Here is a 22,521-nt window from a genome sequence, read left to right as displayed (position 1 = left end):
TTTGAACGTGACGTCAGAATGTGTGACAACTAGAATCCAATTTACGCCAACACCATGCAATAGTCTGATTTTCAATTGAGTGAAGTTTGAAGTTAGAATCGACTGACGCAAATCAGTAATAAACAAGCAAGAGAAACCCTTTTCTTTAAATATTGATCAATTATCCATTTCTTGTACGTAGATTTCAAAACAACCAATCCTTATAAATGCGTCAAGTATCTTTTCCACTATAAGGTATCTGTAAAGATAGAATCATTGTTTGCCAATGTGATTACATTTGATATCAAAAAATATAATTGGTAGAAAAGCAATCCTGTCCTTTGAAGTGTGGACATTTTCAGAATCATCATAAACAAGACTTTAACAATACCACACATATGGACAAATCCTCAAAGGTATCAACGACCTTCGGGCATCTCTAGAGGGTAAACCGGGTCTGCTTTGTAGTTTATGTATGAAGCACAAATGCAATGCGCCATAAAAGATGAAATGCTTTCAAATGAAATATGAAAGTATTGGAAATTGCAATCGTTTGCAAACGAAAGTTGTCGTGGACTGCAACATAGATATAATTCAACAAGCGTGGATACAATTCTGGACTTCGGGGCCAGAGAATTTAAGTCATATTTCTCTAACTGTATACAAACGGGAAATTATTTCCCAATAAACATTAAAATTACACATCTAAAACTGATTATTACTACGTCCTACATATTACTTACAACGTACATATAAAGAAAAATTTGCCTCTGTGCATTCATTATACTAAACCCTATATTTTTTCTATTGAAAGGTATAAGAAAGACAAAGTTTTTTTAGTTATTATTTGGTAATAAGCAGAATTTATAAACTAGTTAAACATTGATTTGAGAAAAGCGGACATTACGACACAACGCAAGCACCATCTGTTCGTTGAAAAGTATCATATTTAATCCACATAATATGAAAACTTTTTACATAAACTAATACAATAGACATGCAAACGCACATTTTATTCAAAACACACTTTTGAGAAAAAAGGATCCCTTAATACATATTAATACAATTTCCCGTAATTCTAATTGTATTTCTTCTCCCAGTTGAAAATGCAATTGGGTTAATGCCAAAGCATTTTAGTCTTACCCTGCATTGCACTTAAAACGGCAAAAAAACACTGAAGACTATAATTGTAATTTTTCATTAAAATCTTTTGCAGGAAAAATTAACTTGGCAATCTTTTCCTTTTCTCTATTAGTTCTAATTGAACCAATACAGTTTAAACTTTGTATCTCTAGCAGCCCTTAAAGCATTTTTCCCTGAATAATATTTTATCACAATAATTAAAACAAACAGCTGTCAGCAGCCACAATATTGCGAAAATTTTCAAAAGAGAAGTAAATTAATTTCTTCCAATTCATTGTTCTTGCAATATTCTTCACAGCTTTAGAACTTCATTATATTTCCAGGTTTCAATTTAATCAATGTATTGACTTTCAAGCGGATGAAATTAAAAATGTTGCATTGCTTCCTTTTCAGTTACTGACTTGCCATTCCTCTGGCGACTCTATTATTTAATATGTTTGTAGTGTGGATACCAACTGAGAAACTCTTCATTATTGAAAATTATTAAAGGTTTATACACTATATTACATTACACGATTGACATTATATTATATTACACGATTATTATTTCAAAACAAAGTTTTAAATCGCAGGTCCATATCCTTTTCCTCGCCTTTTCAGCCAGCTCCTTTACTAACGGCGTCCATCCTTTCTTTTTCCCCATGATGCGATATGCTGGAAGCTCATTTTCAGAGACATAACTTCTGCAAATATTTACTATCAGTAGTGGATGATTGCCATGAAGCTAAGCATCAGTTTGGTTGCCAGATTTAGCATAAAAAGGGTTATGACTTATACTTACTGTTCAAATATCTATACTAGTAATCGTACAAATTTCATCTACATTGAGTAAACATTTTATTTCTTTTGTGATACATTTTTATTAGTATTTGTAGAGCTTAAGTCGGGGTCAGTGGAATATCGGAAGTCTCCAGAGGCTACATACCTATTCCAATCTCTAAGGTTATTTAGTGTGTTTTGTTGTGTCAAATGTCATTTATGACAAGGGTTCGATGATAGATGAAAAGAGGATGAATATAATGACAACAAGTTAACCTGAGCTGTTTATATATGTCGATTTTAAATTGATATATTTTAATGCATTTCAATGTATGACGTTGATTGATGTGCAAAAACACCATACCTATTCGGTTTTTATTTCATTATTGATGATATGTGTGATGATATAGTCTAGATAGATCAAACGTGCGGGGGGCTAGGATTGAGACGAGGGAGGGTGGAACCAGCCCGAATTACACATGTCATGTAGTTAGCAGCTTGGGACACTATTTAGGGGTTGCTCATGCATATTAAATGTAAGAACATGAATTAAAGAGATTTGGATAGTCGCTGTAAAAATTGTGTAAACAACATTGAAACACTACTTTTGCTGTGAGAGATTTTTTATTTGATTGAGAATTATATTTCGTCTCGTGTTAACAAGGATTTGTGTTTATATCATTACTATATTATTGACTATTATTCTGTACTGAGCTTTCACTACGAGATCAAAACTGTTGTTAGTGCAGTAGTCTGTATACTTCTGTGCCCCAGATACGGAATACAATATTCCAGATTACTAGAGATAAAGTTAAGTGCTCATAGTTTGTTCTAATTGCAATTAAAATTGTGAATTCATGGCCGATTGTACGTTTTATTTTTTCGAAGCGAGACACCATCTTCAAATTAAATTGTAGTTGTTCAATAACTAATAAAATACGACATTGTGAAGCCAATTTTATATCGGCTACTCGCTCGAAAGACATTTCAAATTGGATGCAAATTACTGGACGCCTTATTCGTTCGCCCTGCTTAGGAAATCTTACACGTCTGTAACAGAAAAACCTAATAATAATATAAAACTAGTGACCTGTTTTATTTCTTTGAATTTTTTGGCTAGTGACGACAGCTACATTTTTTATTTTCACTCCATAGTTTAGAATAAATTATTAGAACCTATATAACTACTTAATGTCTTTAAAAAATTTAAAAGTGCATAACACAAACGCTGTACTATCGCTATCTAAAACACATATATATTTTTATTTCAAATAATGAAAGGGTATCGAATTATACCGTACAGGCAAGGCGTAATATTTATCCAACTTGAGCAACATTTGTATTCAAATCTGCTGTGAAGAGTCAGACACAATAAAATAAACCGTAAATACAAAATAAAGATAATTGTTATTCCTTTTCATAGTTGGAGCGTACACTTGAAATTAATGTATTTTGCATGATTATTTATTTATGATTACTTATTTAATTAATTGATACACTAAATAAGATCAGAAAGGCAAAAATTAATCGCTCCATAATACCAGCATTTGTTCAAATACTAATAGATTCAGGACCCAAAGCTCTAAGCAATTTTTTATGTTAAACTTAACAAAATCTGCAAAGAGATTTTAAATTAAAGATGGCATTGCATTAATACAATAAAAGCAAATAAAATGGCAGTAACGCGTCCCTTGTCGCACACTTGAGTGTAAATTAAATACTTAAAAGAGACAATTTGCTCAATAAAATAGCAAAATTTTAGTGTAATAACGAGCAATTTAATTTCAAATGTGATAGCTTTCTTTCTCGAAGTAAATAAAATACGCAATAAAGTTTTCAGAGTAAAAATAAAACCGATTACTTAGACATATTTTACTTTTAAATAAAATAATAATTTATTCTTTACTAATGTAGGTATGCAGCAGTGGTGGCTCAGTGTTGAGAATCTCGGTTTCAGAATCGATAAGTCGGGGTTCGATTAACAAATTAACTTTTCCATTTATCTGTATATACGGATAACGTCACAGCTGTTTAAAAGGTGAAAGAGAACATCGTGAGGAAACCGGCACGTCCAAGAATCAAAAGTTTAACGACATGTGACATCTGCCAACCCGCACTTGGCCAGCGTGGTGGATTATGGCCTGAACCCTCATAAAAAGCCTATGTCCCAGCAGTGGGAACATATACGAGCTGATGATGATAACGTATGAACTTTCGATATTGAAGGAATATATTATTTAAGCAAATATTACATTCCCAAAATCATGTTTTATTAGCTTTTATTTAATATTCAAAACGAAGTACAATTATATATTACAATCAAAACTATCTAACAACCTTTTAAAGTAAAATAAAACTTGATAAAGTTTTAAAATAGATAGGTAGGTCTTTTTTGTGATGTCATTCCGCTTAACTTTTTTAATAAGAGAAAAAGTAGCTACAATTTTTTTGGGTCACACGAAAGATTTATTTCTTGAAATATTACTTTGTAGTTTGTTTGGACATCTCAGTGCTAAGACAGCGCTTTTACAAATACAAAAAACTGATTTTTATACCAATAAATTCGTGTTATGGTAATTCATGTATTTCTTATTGCATCGTACTGTTGGTTTAATCTAAATATTGCCGAAAAATTATCTTAATGGTGGTTATTATAATTCTATCAGCTGAACCCGGCAAACGCTGTTCTGCCTTACTCTTACCATTTAGGGGTATGAAAAATAGATGTTGGCTGATTCTCATAGATACCGGATAAGCATAAAAAATTTCATCAAAATCGGTCAAGCCGTTTCGGAGGAGTATGGCAACGAAAACTGTGACACGAGAATTTTATATATTAGAGATACAATTGGAAGTATAAATACATTGTCATGTCTAATTATGACTGCTAATGACACTTTTCAGATTATGACAGTCTCAAGACTCAGACAAATTATGATATTCTCAGGTATACATACCATTCTTTATGCTTGGATGTGTTATCATTTATAGTAAATAATATTTTATTAATAACATTTCGTGACATCCCTAAGACAATAATAAATGTAAAAGTATTATTTGCATATATTATGCGTTACATAAGCTTATATCAGAAAAGGACCATGTTTGGAATTGTTCTTTTTTTATTGTATTTTTTGATATTGTTGAAGTTTTATGTGTTACTTGCAACTAATCTAACAATCAACTAACTAACAAATCTCATTTATTTATAGTAACTAGTGGGCTCGCCCCGACTCCGCCCATATATCAAGATTCCCGTTTTATCCCAAGGGAGGATTTAATCGAAATAAAAAGTATCCTTCTAGTAATCCCATCCAAACCAGCTCATACTTCATCATAATTCGTTCAGAAGTTTCATCGTGATTGTCGGTCAAACAAAAAATACAAACTTTCACATTTATAATATTAGTGTGATTTCAAGGCTTTATTTACTGTTTTTATTAACTGAGAAGAGTGAAGTTTAATAAAGCATTTAATTTGTATGTACCTTTATTTTTAAAACTAATCTTTTTAGCCAACATCACGTTCCGACCCGATAAGACTCCATTTATCTTTTAATCAAAATGTACCCTCCCCGAGTAGAAATGATCCACCGTAAACAGTCGATGCTGATAAAAGAAAGTTCTTTTATAAACTTGTAATCAATAACAAAGACATATGTATTTGTAAATTCAATGTATTCTCATAGAAATTAGACAGTTTAACGTGTTTCGATTCATACTATAAGCCATATTTTTAACCACACATTTAAAAAATTAAAGATGTGATAACGTCATTGAAAATTGTCACAAACAGTCACAATTACTCAAACACAGTGTAAATAAAATACGCTTCTGAACTGCTGTGCTTCCTACTTTGAAATTCTAAGTACAATAAGCAATTTTCTTTTTCATTGGCTTTTAAGTCGACGTTTCAAACAGTTCACAGCAATCTTAGCCAGTACAGACAGATGTTACATGTCTTGATGGTGATTTGTATTTTGCAGTTGGAATGTTGTCGATATAATAGAATCTAGGTAAATATATATACTTATACCTCTAAATATTTGATAAAATAGTTAATTTAATGGAAAACTCATTTAAAACTTTTGCATTAGTAAAAATTCAATAACAGAAATACATCATGTTTTTAAACCACATGTTTAAAAAAAATAAAAGCTCTAATTTTATCTGTAGCACAGGTCACAATACATTGACGCAAAGCACCTCACGAACAAATTGTTCCCGAACGTAAATCAATATTGTTTCGTTCACGAAAATAAATATTACAGCTGTCTATTTTGAGCGCAATGTGATGGCCGAAAAATTATTAATATCACGGAAGTGAACAATTTCATATTCATGTGATTCATCTTCAAAAAATGGCGGCTGTTTCAATAGAATGCTAGGTGCAATAGTCGTAGAATAAAATTTAAAATGAATACAACCAACAATAGAATCGTTTAGGAACTCGTTGCGTATGGATATTAAATAATCGGTGATAAATATTTTCATTCAAAACCGTAACAATCGCTGTCCCTCTATCGCTTCTTAATAACATTTCCGTGCACTCATATTATTCTGTTTTACAACTCAAAAATTAATTAAAATTATATTTCACCTTAATCAATTTGTCTGTTACTGAAAATTAAGGCAGAATTAAATTCCTGTTAATCGAATTCCAACATGTCAATGGCTATGGGACTTGAGATTCAATTACTTGAACAAAAATTAATTAACGATCTTTTTTAGCGATGCCAAAAGCGCAAGCAATTTAGATTATGTCTACTACTTGTGATAAATTGGTCTACTTAGTGCTCACCACCTCACATATTATGACATCTTATTACTTTTTGATTTTAGGTTTTACTTTATAATAAAGTATGAGCGGTTATGTATTCAGCTGACATTAATTAATTATTGACTGGCTTTTATTTGCATTCTGATAGAAAGAAGACGTTGCATTCTATTATCGTTTACTTTATATCCGCCCGGTATTTTATCTTTTTTTATTCTTTATTTGTGACGAATTGTTTCAATAGGTAAACAGTTTTTTTTAATATCGAACTTTTACAGTTTACAGCAATAATGAAGTTAATATATTGGACACGAAAATTTCACGTCAGTTACATTTTTGAATATTCAGTCTAATTTTATTCTTTATCTGGCATTATCAGTCTAAATTTCTTAAGATATGTAAACACTTTTCAAGTTTGAAACGCTAAAGAGGGCAACAAATTCACAGTTTCATCGCGTCTTCTTGAATCTTAAATGTTTATCCTGATTGTCGAAACCATAACAAGATTAATGCTCTGCCCACAAAAAGGAAGGATTTTTTTATTCATATAACATTATTATTAGTCACTTATTAATAGTGCCATTAAAATGGATGGTACATAAAATACTTATTAAAAACTTTAATAACATAACATTTTTTAATCAGCTTATATTTTATTTTAAAGTAAAATCACAACAATGAACCGTCACCATCCATTTCGAAATATAATCAATCATCTTGAGTGGTTGTAGCCCATTTTAATTGCCTATTACTGGGTTGACATTTGGTTCAACATTTAAAGAACTGATATAAGAACTGCTTATTATAAAAAGTGCTTAATTTTATTATAGATACTAGCGGAACCAACAGGCGTCTAGTCATCGTGCGTGTGTCAAACGTGTGAAGATTAATTACCCGATATGCTGTGACCAGGGGAAATTGGGAATCATTTTTAACCAACATTTAAAAAACAATGCTTTTTTGTGTTTTTTTTTTTCGCTATAACGCCGTGGGTGTTCTCCCGATTGACTCTATTTGTGTTTGAAAGAAAATTTTTGGTCCCATTTTCGAATTTGGTGTGGTAACTTCCCCCGGTAAAGTCAGCTACTTTATCCGAAAGACAAAGAATTATATTTAGGGATGAGGCACCAAGACACTTATTAATTTCCTTATTAATTGGGTTATTAAACCATTTAGGTTAATTATTTCGCTAGTTAATGTAGTTTAATACATGTTTTTTTTAATCATTCAATATTGAATTAAACGAAATATGTACCTACAAATATTAGGTCCTACGCATATATGGGTGGATGTAAAATAAACAATATAGTTCCATACCCTTTTCAAAAAGCACAGACATGCAATTTCAGATAAGAATGTAGAGGCATTTCCCTACATTACCCGGAAGACATTTGAATATGATTTTAGTTATGCGACCTGTAATAGGAGGATATAAGATCCCATGAGTGATAGCAAGCCTAAACAAATGTAACATTTTATGTGTTTTTTTTATGACATGGTCGGCAATGGAGCCGGTGGCTCGCCTGATGGTAAGCACTACCACCGTCCATGAACATTTGCAGAAGCGTAAGGTCGTTTACAGAATTCATACCTCTACAAATGTATTGCCGACTGTAAATTGAAAGAAAAGACTGACGAGAGGAATAAAGGAATGGACCGGGAAGGGTAAGAAAACGATACGGGCCTCAGCTCTCAACTCTCCTACGTTAGCTAGCTACGTTTTCGTACGATTCGTACTATCTTCTGTGGGGGTGTGGTTCTTTCTTCGGTACGAACTAACTCAATTCCTGCTGTAGCATTCGTGCTATACTCCAATATTCCTTGTACTGTACATACTGTAATCTGAAAACAATGTTTTTAGTGTCGTGTTTGTATGTGTATGGTTACATAATCTTCGTATCGCTACGGATACTATTATTTCAAGATCCATTAAAATCGTGCAAATATTCATCCATATTCTAATAAAATCAATCCATAGATATCTCTCTGCATATCGCTTATGAAACTAAACCAATTGTATATGTAAGTTTACAACTTGAGTTCAATAAACTCATACAATATCTCTTTAGGATTCTCAATATTTCACAGACAACCGATTTATATTGACGTACTTCTCTTTTATGTTAAGACGTAAAACTTTAATGTATTGACGAAATAAATACGTGGTTTCAGTGCATAATAAAATTACGTGTGAACAGATATATAATATAATTGAATTGAACAGTTTTGATCACTCTGGGTGGGTTATCCTAACATCAAGTTACTTTTTCCAGTGTGGGAGAGAGATGGTGCTAGTCGACTTAGACTTTATAGCTCTGTCTTTTTCTCACACTGAGATCAGTACTGCTTTAGATGTCATGGTAAACTCTTGCTCGTAGAAGTTTTTACCGTATATCATTTAAAATGTAACGTTAATTCAAAGAATCTAATTCTTTAACCTATCATTTTCAGAAGCATAATTTCATATTAAAATGTTATTTGTATGAAATGAATTCAAGATATAAAACAGTATATTGAATTAACATACTGAAAACTGTGCATAATCGTTAAAGGATGTTCTATATACATGAATAACTTAAATTTCGTATGTGATCATACCAAAATATGCATAAATGAGGCCTTTATACGTATAAGGTTGTGAGTCCAACCGCTAAATTATAAAATCCTTTCATGCAAACAATAGACGCTTACAGATTCGTATTCAAAATGACGGAAACCGCACATTCATTATTTTATCTTCCCCTCTTCGTTGAGAGGGATTACTTATCCTCGACAGTTTTATTCCATTAGATAAGAACTTTCCCGCGCATTCTATTTAGTATTTACCATACTGATACAACGCTATTTCATTATTCACTATCGTGTTTCAAACCACTTTTGCTCCCACATTCCTGGTTTATATAAAACTAGCTGAATATCGCGGTTTCACCCGCGTGCAATAATTTTATAGCACATTGATATTCTAGTAGATAAGCTACATCACTGCCAAGTATCACCAAAATCCAATCAGCAGATCAGATCAGTTTAAGCGCGAAAGATTAACAAACATGCCTGCAAGTTCACAATCAGTAGCATTTATAATATAAGTAGGATTCTCCAAATATGTGTAAGTGTTTTGTACACCTGATAGTTTGTTTGTTTACTTTATCTCAATTTGTGCCTCACTATAACTAATTTGTAATTAAGAGTAACTGCTGATACTCAGCTGGAAGCTGGAATAAAGGTATTGTTTGATGAAATAGAACTGTTCTTATAATGTACGAGTAGTCGATGGTACCGTAGATATAACGGCAATGAAATGATTTCATATTAAGTGCCCTTGTACGTACTAAAAATATACTACGTAGTACGAGATTTTCGATGCTATTTCTTTCTATTGTTCATATTTTTGCCATATCACCGTCCTAATTTATTTTATTTCAAACTTATATCTTTTTCTAGAATATTACATAAACCGATAAAACATCTACATTAAAGTGAAACTTTAATTCCTTCGGGAACTCATAGTTTGTTCTCTGCAGCTGTTTTATTGACGGTAGTTAACAAAGTATAGAATAAAAATAAATAGGAAACCTAACTGTAAAAGCAAACAAAATTGAACAAAACTTTATCTAATAATAGTTGAAACTGGCAACTTTAAACCAAAAAATACAGTGACAAAGGCTTGCCAACTTTTAACATGTCGTTATACGAAACCATACAACTAACTTCCCTTTATTACTTTCACCTCTAATTTTATATCTATTCCATGCAACGAAAAAATTTATAGTATTTTTATTTTGTTTTAAGGCACAGGCACAAATTTATGAAAATGTTAAGAAAAACTGATTATTGTAAAAATTTTATAGGATTTGTAACGTGTTCTTTTCATATCACATTTACTGATTATACAAAGAAAAAAATCGAGACTTCAGTGACTGAACCGACAAAAACGCCGAAAAATCGCATATTCGAGTGTGACAAAATACAGTAATACCACAGTTTACTAAATAGTTAATATCCACTATGTAACTTTAAGGTTAGTTGAATAAACAAGCTGTATTTTCGGTGGGGTTAAAGGTAAATCAATCAATACGCTTTGCGGCACTCATCTACAAAAACAAAATAATAACATGTGCGTGCGGTATCATTGAATCATCGATCGTTGCAACGCAATCTGTGTCGAAAGCTTCACGAATCCCAATTTAAAATGGCCCATGTCATACTCTATTACACGCGCTCGAAAATAACCTAGACCTAAATCGCCGTAAAATTTATCTATATCCATGCATAGTAGTAACAATTAGGGAAAACATGGACGTGTCAATGATCAATTATGCTGGCACTTCAGTCGAGGCTATGCCACAATTTAATCTCCCCTCTTCGATTATTTTAGCTCATTCTATATTCAACAAATATAAAATATCACATCCTGAAGATAATATTAATAATTAATATAATATTTGCATTACAATTGCAAATGATGCACATCCTGTTGATAAATGTACATATCAATTATAACTATTACAAACTGACATTAGACAACTACCGCAATATCAAACAAGACAGTTATATGATACTGCAAAAGTTTAATCTTATCTAGAATATGACTTTTGTTTGATTCGAATGAAGGCATATTAATTAATTAATATTGTTAATTTATGATAGAATGATGACATCGTTATAACTGTTCATCACGCTGGCAAACTGCTAAAGAGGCTTTCCATGTAGATGACAGCAATTTTTGTCTTTTGAGATATAAAAAAACTCAATATTTTAATTCATTTTTAGAAGTTGTGCTTTATCAAACATTGCTATTTCTAGAGCCATAATTTCTATTATATGTATTATGAGTACCCAAGCCGTGATATAGTATATATAATATATGAATAGTATATAGTATTTATAGAATATAGTATGTATTACGTATATTATAATGTATAATAGTGGTTATACATTTTAATAGATTTATTTGTATAATACAGTACAATGTGTAATAAATAATTATTAGATGTTTTTCAGCATTACTAGACTAAATTAAATATAAATTAATCTACGTAACGAGAACTCTCATTCGTCTTGGGAGCTGATTCTAAGATGAATTACTTTATATTTTTTCAATTAAATTAAATCATTTTATTATGAAAATATGTTTTATTCGAAGTTGTGAATCAGTACTCATTAGTAGGTAGCTATCTCTATAATGATCACTGGAAAATGTGGGAGAGTAAACACAAAGTAAAAATACGGACTACTAAATAAAATTACGATACGCCAAGACTGAATTCATATTTTCTGTTTCAATTAAGCTTCAATTCTTTTTAATTCAACGGGCAAGATATGACGAGATTTTTCAATTTATCAGCTTTCTTTATCTACATCACGACTGCCCGAAACGGTGATGGATAATATCGTGAGCAAACTGGCATGCCCAAGAATAAAAATTCATTGACATAGTAGATTATGGCCTAAACCCTCACGGGTAGCCCGGGTCCCTGCAGTGGGAACATGTAATGGCTGATGATCCTAATAAGCTTCATATTCAAAGGTGCTACAAATATTTAGCCGCTTATTATCACTGATAAACTCGGAAGTATCTCTTCATAAACAAATAAGTAACCAAAATAACATAAAAGACACCTACAACTTTGAATAAATTACATTCTGCAATGATGTAAGCAGTTGCTCGAAAATACCACTGATAAAAATAAAGAGGAAATGATTGTTCCGTTTGTTGTGACTATTCACCTGGACGGTATCCAAATTAAAACATATAATTGTCAAACAAACAATTGTATTATGTTTATATGAGAGTTTACCTTACGAACATTTTACGTTTGTCATAATCAAAGACACCTCCTCATATTGTTTTCATCTCATAGTCCATCTGCCAGAACCATTCATTTCCAATCAATCATAAATATCTTATTCTTAAAAAAGAAATACGTGTTCTGGCTCTATTAATAGCAGATGCCTGTATTTGACGTTTACTTTAGTCGCCATCTAATCTATTTTGATTTGGAAAACCAATAATTTTTCTTATTATTTTCATAGATTAATGTAATAACGTATTTTATTGATAGGCTCTTATCAATTAAATATAATATTGTTAGTGGAAATATGAAATTATCAAATGTCCGTAAGATAGTAGAAATAAAATACAATGAAATGTAAATACATTCAGACCATCTGTGTTATCACCAGTTTGTATGCGCATATATTTACTGTGATTAAGGTGAGACACTAATGCTACGTCATGGCCCATGACCGTTTTTTCTAACTGACTAAATGATCAAGTTACAGAAATAGAATCTAAAAGCCACTTCGTTTCAATAGATTGGAAAAATTATGATTGATTTCCCATCGACAATTTATTGCGATTGCAATCTTTGCTAAATGGAATGTACCTTACCTACATAGTAAAAAGTTGCAGTATTAAAATTGACTTTAGACGAAGAAGAAAATACCCTTGGTAAGAAAATATAAATAATAATAAACACGTTTAATATGATTCTTAAATACACCGGTATTTACTTACATTAATTTGTAATTTAATTGTTTACATAACTCTGCAATTAATTGACTCTTCGCCGTGATTATTGTCATGCTAGGTAACTATTATTCTGTACAAAATACTTCAATGAGCAAGGCATGTACTTTAGGGTAATACATAATCAAAATGTCAGTACACTGTCTCGTGGCCACTGGATTGCAATAATTATTTAATATTTCCTCTGTAATATAGTGCAGAACTAGAGCTGCATTAGGTACAATACAAAGGAGTATACGGGACGTATTAAAAGAATAATAATAATAACCTTCATGTTCTGTACAAAATATAGCACTTTTCATAAAAACTATATTTTATCAATGCATAAGAATGAAAAATATTTATAGAGGTACTATTTATTTTGATCTTTATAAGGTTATTTAAAAAACATCATCTCGTCCCAAATTAATCTAATCTGCAAATAATTAATACGGTTATATTTATATAACCGTATTATGTAATAATCAATGTATGTAATAATCAAACATAACAAACACTGATCGCCCTTTATCACTCACTTTTACTTTTATGTATACTTGAAATCCGGGCGAGTCAAGTGTTCAATATAATAAAATATATTCATAAATCCTATGCGTCTTTTATCTCCAACAAAAAAAGGCAAGCTAAAATGCTTCAACTCATTTTCCAGTATTGTGGATGAGACACTAATAAGCAAGAAGTTCTGATGCCATCCGTCAGTTCGCTAACGAACTAAGAGGGAAGTACTTAACACTCGCCACTCGTCACTTGAATTGCAGCATCTACTGTTGAAAGCGGACCAGATATAAACGTGGTTTAATTAAGTATGTAGGGTGAGAATAATGTTAACAAGAACCATTTCTGCTATAAATCTATATATATATATATATATATATATATATATATATATATATATATATATATATATATATATATATATATATATATATATGAAGCTGAACAGTTTTTTTTGATTGCTTGCACGCGTTTGTCTCAAGAACTAATGGCCGGATTTAACTGAAATTTGATACAAAGATAGTTTGAGACCCAAGAAGAGCAAGAGAAAAGACATGGATAATATTCGGTATTTCATTTTTTTATGAGAAGTTGGCAATAAATGTATTTATTATTATTATTAAACAGCACTTGCTATAATTTATGTCAAATTTATGGCTTTATAAAGTTATACTATTCTATATGCATAAAACTCCATAATATTTATAATACTATGGTATCTATATGTTTTTTAAGGCCCGAATTACGGTAAATCTTATCCTAAATCCTAAACAAGATATTTCAGTATAACCTAAGATTTGCCAGCTCTTAATGGTACAGTTCGAACAGTTCTGCAATCATTGTTGCTTTTAAACTTTCACCACGATGTTCTAGGTAAATGTCAGGATTTATCTAAAAGGTACATATGTAGGTGGTATTTTGTTCTATCATTCGCTGGCTACTGTGACACGCTTTTTAAATTCTCTGAGTTCGGGTGTTTCCCACTCTCTGTAAACTGCAACATTTATTATGTAAGTTTTAGACAGACCGTTTGAAAAATTAATTAATTAAACGGTAGTCGTTTTTCTTTCGTCACTGGAAAAATCTAGTACGTTATTAAATTTAAATTGCAAAGGGTCAAAAATTCATCCCTTTTTAACAATCATTATATTTCGGTAAATCCCATCATTTAGAGGTAAGCTTTAGATATACGAATAAACGGGCTTATCTAGTAACTTATGCATAAAAATCAATAGATGTTCGTTTGTCTTGCTAAAACTCAAGACAGGCGATTCTGAGCCGTTTTAGCAAATTTCAACTTTAAAACGTTGGTCGTAGACCGGAGAAGGTTTAAACGGTGAGAACCATAGAAACATAAGTAAAACAGAAAACAGAACTAGATAAAAGTAACCTTCATCACCAGCAAACTAGATGAAAGTATGTAATTAAAACTTCATAACATAATATACGTTACTAAAACACATACCGTGTTCCTTGCGCTTGTCTAAATAATGACTTACCGCGTTTTATACGGCAAGGCCAACAACGTTTGAAATATACACGGTAATAGATAAAAACACCTAGAAAAACGCGCCGAAATACTTGCCCTTTTCATATATCTGTCAATAAGATAAACGGCGCTCTCTATATAACAAATTCCACCTCCCGAAATTGCTTTTAAAACAACACAATTTTCTTACCGTTTAAATTATAAAGCGTGGAACTCTGAAACTCATTTTTATGAAACAAAATAATGTTAAACGTGTACCCAAGAGCTTTCGTGGGAATGAATAAAAAAATTTTGTAATTCAACGTTGGGTTTCAATATCGAACTCTGGTCCGTAATATATGGACTATAGATGAAGTTTTCAAATGCATGGTAACTTTTGATCGCTTTCGCGTTCTTACATCTTTAAATAAAGAAGCCATGTACAACGGACAATCAATTGCAATCCGTAAATTGGATTTATATTGAACATTGAAATAGCTGTAAATCTATTGTACGTACGAGTAGTTAATTACTTTTACTTACAATTGCTTAAAATACACATATCATACGTTCTTAAAAGCTCTAGTAGAGTGTTAAAATTTATGTTCTTTCATATATGATTATGATGTTTATTATTTAGAGATACACATATGTTAGGAGAGTGTTTTCCGAAGGCTGATTCGCACTCGTGGTGAAAAGAAGAATTGGACAGATGGATGGCTTAACCCATGGGATATCTGAAATAAAAACTTTTGTTCTATCTTAGGCATCAAACTATCCCAGTACCAAATTTTATCCAAATCCATTCTATGGTTTAGGCGCGAAAAACGTTTATATGGAATATAGTTTGTATCGTATCATTAAATAAGGAAATTTTATTCAAGCGCTAAAACAGCGAAGCAATTAATATTTTCAATACAACATAAAACCTGTAATACGAACCTCGTTACGTGTGAAAACCATCAAGTTTTTCCCGAATAGTGGTAAAATAGAGATATGATTTATAAAAACTATTTATCGATGAATTCCACATACCATCTAAGAACGATTTCAAGCAGGGATTTAAAATGTCTCCGTGAAGGCACATAAGATTGATCACTTTTCAATAAAGATAAATTTATCGGTGATTCAGCACTAGCAGATAAGCCACATTGAAGGAAAAGGGTAAGATTTCTCAAAGCGCATTGACGAATGTTGAATGTTAGGTGAGAGAGAAAACTGACTGGAACTACTAGGTATTTTTATTTAATTACATCTATATATGATCAAACTTATCGTCTTGTTTTTATTAAAATAGATTTGTGATAAATTGTAAAATTGTTTATTTTTTCTTTCCTCTTATTTATTTCTTTTAATGTTTTATCATATTGTGTATGACATGATATACATATTTTGCACGTTCCAACGCGTATCTAATTAATATTTTAGATATAAATTACCAAATATATCATAAAATATTTGTTAATAATTGCAATATAACGGTTTGTTATATTATAAAAATTTTGGTAATATATAACCGAATACCGTTTAAATATTACCAAAATTGTTATTGTAAGCGTTCCTGGAATTTCCAATCAACAACTTACATATTAGTAACATACCTTTAATTAAATTAATATTAAATCATTCATCGATATTCATTTAGTGATGCGTAGAAGCTAGTGCAACATGGATGCATGATATTTCTATAAAAGCTATATACAATATTTTATTTAGATCAGAAAGCCATTTGGAGCAAAACCAAACAGAGCTTGGACGTAAAACAACAATGCAAAATGGTTCGCTTATTAATACAGGATTGATCCAGACCATTTCGCTTCACGTATGTCACGCTGTTTTCCAATTAAAAGTTATTCTATTCCACAAAAAAATACGGCTCACACCAAGCCATAAACCTTACTAATTTATCTTTTTACTCACAGTATTACTACAAGTAGGTATAATTATTACGTTATATGTGGAAAATCATATTAGGAATAAGTGAAAGGTGCCTGATGTGCAAAACGTAATAAAAAATACCGGAAAATTGTAATGAAGAAGAGATCGTTTTTAAAATCATGTAAGATTTGTATTTTCACAAAAAGATAAATATGATTGAAGCGTTTTACTTCTTAGGACTTGGATACTTAAGAAATATAATGGGTTCCTTTTAAAAAATATTGTCTAACACATAAAAGGAGCAAACTAACATTCCTTATATACTCCTATATTTACCTTTCACCTAAATATATAACGTCTTATAAAGCCCCTTCTTTTCATACAGTTAATATGTATACGCCTTGAGTAATATTCATTTCTATTACATTAGCTTGTAATAAAACCTATTGTTAGGGTTAATCTCGTATTGCAAAGGACGTATTCTTCTCTTTTTAAAGCGGCCATCAATCGTCTGCTATAATTAATGTTCTGAAAGCAATTACATTTTATCTCAGACCGTTTTCAAGGTAATTCTCATCAAAATAACGATTAATTTTAGTTATTGTGGCCGATGGAAGGTTAAAATCTGATGTTATATATTACATTCTGGGTGCCTTATGATATAAAGATAGAAAGTGATAAAGAAGCAATGTAACCACTCACTTAGTGCAGGATAACGATGCAATTAAACCAACAACTAACTTCACGCTCAGGTATTGATAACTTTTGAATTGTTTATACTTGGTTAGCAAATTGCTTAAGAAGTAAGGATGAAACTTCTTTTTACTTTGTCTATATTAATTTATTATTCTAAATAAAAAAGAGCATTGTTCAATGCCACTCCAATCAACTTTAACTTCTCGAATACGCTCCTGAAGATATAACTAGTGGATAAAAAAAAAGCTAATTAAATTATACCATGAAATTATGCAATACTGCCAACATCCGGAAAAATATTCAAAATGGAGGTGTTCGCAAACAACAATTTTTGTATGACCTTCAAGACATGTAACATCTTAGTCTCCCCGTGACCACGATCGCTGTCGAAAAAGTGTTCGAAACCTCGGGTTAAGTAATATAATTAATAAATCGCGTTTAAAATCCGTTAAAAATTCTTTAATTTCTAAATGTCTAATACTCGCGTAAAATCAGACACAAAATACTAAATAATTCCAATTAAATGCAAATCCCATATAATCCAGTCAAATTAGAACAAAAATAAGAGTAAAAATACATACATAAGTTACATATTTTGCCAAAAGGCTGGAAATTATTGAAATTGTTCAAAACTTAATTAAACAAAAATTTCAAAACCAATCCTTATCAGATTAGCTAGTACTTTAAAAAAATAAAGTGAGGTTTGGCGATTTAGGAAGTCTTATCATAAAATTGCTAAAGACCAAAATTATAAACCATAAAATCATCTTTGACAAAGGCTTCAATCCTTTATACTAGCCATCACTTCTAACAATATTACAATTGAAACACTGTAATGGTCACATTTTCCTATGCCACCTCAGGGACAGTTTTACGCTGGAAGAGACCGTCAATGTTTAGGTGAATATCGTGTTAGGTACTAAATGATGCGAGCTGAATTGCAGTTTGATGCATATAAGTAAGATTTCTTATTTCTGTTAACTGAGAGAAAGACAGATATTTATTTACTGCACACAAAATTTTCTTAAAAACATAGAACAGACTCGGGCTAGATTAGGATAGTGGATGTTAACAGTTTTCAAAAACTTCCAAAAAATTCTGCCTGTTTGGAGCAACTAGTACATAATAATTTTATCTTTGACATTTACAAAATTATCCACTTCGTCATTCACCTACTTTATATAATCTATGGTCTATCTCTATCTATGCTTATCCTTGTATTATCATCACCAGCGACTGATTGGTCTTACGTCACCCTTCAACCTACACAATGACAAGTTTGAGTCGTAGATAAAAGCTAGGTTTAATAAAACTGAACAGAGCTAGACTGTCACTTTATATTGTACGGATCCTTCTTAAACTATTTCCTAAAGGTCAATATCACTCTTCGTCGCCGTTGCTCAAAGGACTAAAAGCTTAAACTATCTCTGAATTTCAGATCTTGAAGAGTCTCTACAGGTGAATATTACTTATTAGAAAGGATATATAGAATTTCGTGAAATTATAGATATAACAAAAAATTTAAGCTCATTGTACGCGTAGGAACATAGAAGTAAAAGGTAAGCCATGTAAATGTGTTATTTATCAATTTTTTGTAGTAACATGATTTTGCTCAACGGAAATATGCAATAAATATATGACAGACAGATGACATGATTTATGAAATGTTATTTTATTAATCCTGAACACATTAAAAGTAGTTACATGCAAATTTTTTTTTGTTCATTGTTTGATTTGTTGATAAATAAATATGATTTGTATTAGCTTAAACTTATATGTATATATAAACTAGGTGTTGCCCGAGGCTTCGCTCGTGTTATCGGAATAAATTTTCATGGTACAAACTTTCATCACCTAATTATATCAATTTGGGGATAGAATTTAACGAAAAGCCTTTTTTAGTGGATGCCTACATCAAATTGTATGCCATATTTCCGGTCTAGTAGTTTGGGCGTTGATAGATCAGTCAGTCAGTCATTGCGTTTTATATATTAAGACGTTTATCACTATTTCTGCAAAATAACTTATTTAATTCATATTATTAACAAAATGAAAGAAAAATAACGGCGAGAAATAGTAAAAATTGGAAGTGTTTTATATCTAAAAATATACAAATGCACCTAATTACTTATTGCAATTAACTGTCTAAACTAAATATTGACACCTAAAACAATACAATTATCTAAGTAATTAATTTTCCTTTTCCTTTAATTACCTACAACTTAAATAGAAAAAAAAAACTTGAAATAATACCAGTTAACGAACATAGTAACGACTATGATTAGTTCGTACTATTCTATGTCATTATTAAGTGGCTATAAATTTCAAAACGATAATATTTTCAATCACATTGATATGTAGAAAGAAAGACATTTTGTTTTCAACAATGATAGGCTAATATAACCACTACAAGTTTTATGTATGTTTAATTTCAAAGCTTTCTCCACCTACGTAGCTTCTCTTTTATCGCCACATGTGAATAATGTTTCTATAAATATTAACCAGTTTATATTCCCTACTAGCGGATACTAGGTAAATAATTTATCGATGTTAATACACGCTTTCCCATTCAAAGTATACAAGCGCACAGTTTCAAAATAAACAGTATCTACATAATTATTCAAATCCTTTAATGTTCGACTTAAACAGTTTACACGATTATAATACTTACGATCACAAACTATCATTTATTCGCAAAAAAATTTGCGAATACAAAAAACACAATTTACAATGCTAAATTAAGGCCGTATCAGATGGTGCTTGGATAATTTCATGTTTATGGCCCGCCTCCTAAAACGGTATCAATTTTATTGAACTTTAAACAATATAATTTTTAATACAAAAATCGGAGCTGAGCCATAAAGTACCGTTATGAAAGAAATAAAAACGTGGCCTTAGAATATGAGAGCCAATGCTCTGTGAATTAATTTATCGAATCAATATTATGCTGAAGGTATTTAGGTTTCAAAAGCTTGAAGCAGCATTTTGGTACTGATATCTTTTAAATTGATATTCTCTTGTATTAGTAAATAATAACATAACCGTTAAATTGGTTTTGATTGATGTAAATTTGTGCATACAATCATATGTTTAAATACAGATCCCTGGCTTATCTGACCCTCTGTAATCCGACATGTCTGTATTATTGAATACCTATTTTTTGCCAATTTTTGTATGATTGAACTGTTTACATGCCACTACTACTGTTCTCGCAAAGATATTGTTTTGATTATAACTGCTTAGGTACTTTCATAGGATTTCATACCCGAATGAATTTTATGAGAAACACGTTTTCTCATATCTCTCTCTATGTCTATATTTAATTTTCTAATTTACATACATAATGAAGTATTATTTGTATTTCTGAAACAGTACAGTAGTAACACTATCCAAAACTTATTATTTATATTATCTTATCATGGGATCTGTAAGTTGTCGAATTACAAGGTACTTAAGATACAAGAAAGCTAAAGGCGTACCACTTTTAGCTTTTACTTTCTAATCCGACAAATTCGATAGTACGACACTGCCTTGCAAAACGCTTTTCAAATTGCCACAGGTTCTCTGTACTGATATTTTTATTGCGTGAATCAAAGAAACAATAGTCTAAATAAGGAATATGTAAAAAAACAAAACTTTCACGTGTTAAAAAATTTTTTGATGTTAATTTCAAAACTTTAATAATCTTAAACTGGTACATATTCCTGTGAAAATATAAAAGTATGAAATATTATAAGACCAATCAAAATAAGAGTGTCTTACAGTTAATTATTTGTCGGCGTATAAACGAGCGTCTACAATAATATTTGAATATACTCGTTCATTAGGATTCTGAATAACATTATAACAATTGTATTATAACATCATTCCCTTTTTCTATTAAAGAAGTGTCGATGGTGACTTTTAAAACTTATGTTAAATTTAATTTTAAATGTTAAAACTAAAACAGTTTGTTAAAAAATCGAATAAAATTTCCATAGAAATATATAAATAAAAAATAAAATGAGTTTAATGTTATCTATATGTTAAATTTATTAACTTTCTGACTTTACATACAACATACTGCATTTTTTTTAATTTGTGAAATCACTACTATTTTTAATTAGTTACGTATGCAAAAAAAAATAAAATTTAAATTTAATGTAACATATGATAATAAATAATAATATATACGTCAAAAGCAATATAATAAAAATGTATTATAATAAGTAACCACGCTACTTACGTTTTTTATGTATTTATTTTTCCCGTGGAATCGTTTACACACAGTTCACTTATAAACTTTAAGTTCCAATTGCTTATTGTACACGCAAGAATCGTAAGACGTATAATTATTATTTTTCATTTAATATTGTATCAATCTTACAACATGTATAGCACTTAAGTTTTTATAAAATATGTATTTATTTAGTCTGTGGTTGATAACATTTTAAATGTCAAAAGGAATGTTAATTTAAAACGGCTTATTGAATTGGCGGGAACCTTCGTTTAGGAACGCTGCGTTTAAAGTTGGAAGCATTTTGACGCGCGTTCTGAGTCGACCACGCGATGGTATCCCACAAAATAGACTGGAGTCGAACACGATTCCCGAACGAAGTAAGGGCGATCTCTGCGCATAGTTCGGAAATAAGAGGACACCAACACGTGTGAGTTTAAATTATGAATGCAGTCTTCCTTTTTCTTTCTTTTTTATTTAATAGCGCAATTTTAAATCTTTTTAATAAATTGCGTAACATACCTTGTATACATGATACAACTTAATTCAATGAAATAAACATGTTAATCTTTTTCATTATGG

General features: G+C 30.8%; 1 protein-coding gene across 1 annotated transcript in view; it reads right to left on the bottom strand.

Moving 5' to 3' along the window:
• LOC119839992 (neuropeptide CCHamide-2 receptor-like) overlaps window positions 1–22,272 on the bottom strand; it is a 48,890-nt gene extending 26,618 nt beyond the window's left edge. The window contains exon 1 of the mRNA XM_038366473.1: window positions 21,949–22,272. The gene's annotated coding sequence lies outside the window, so the exon portion shown is untranslated. The remainder of the gene's footprint in view (window positions 1–21,948) is intronic.
• Between the last annotated feature and the right edge of the window lie 249 nt (window positions 22,273–22,521).

The sequence above is a fragment of the Zerene cesonia genome, chromosome 5 (genome assembly GCF_012273895.1).
Source record: "Zerene cesonia ecotype Mississippi chromosome 5, Zerene_cesonia_1.1, whole genome shotgun sequence".
NCBI lineage: Eukaryota > Metazoa > Arthropoda > Insecta > Lepidoptera > Pieridae > Zerene > Zerene cesonia.
Note: the sequence above shows the minus strand (reverse complement) of the source record. Positions and strands in the feature narration are given on the sequence as shown.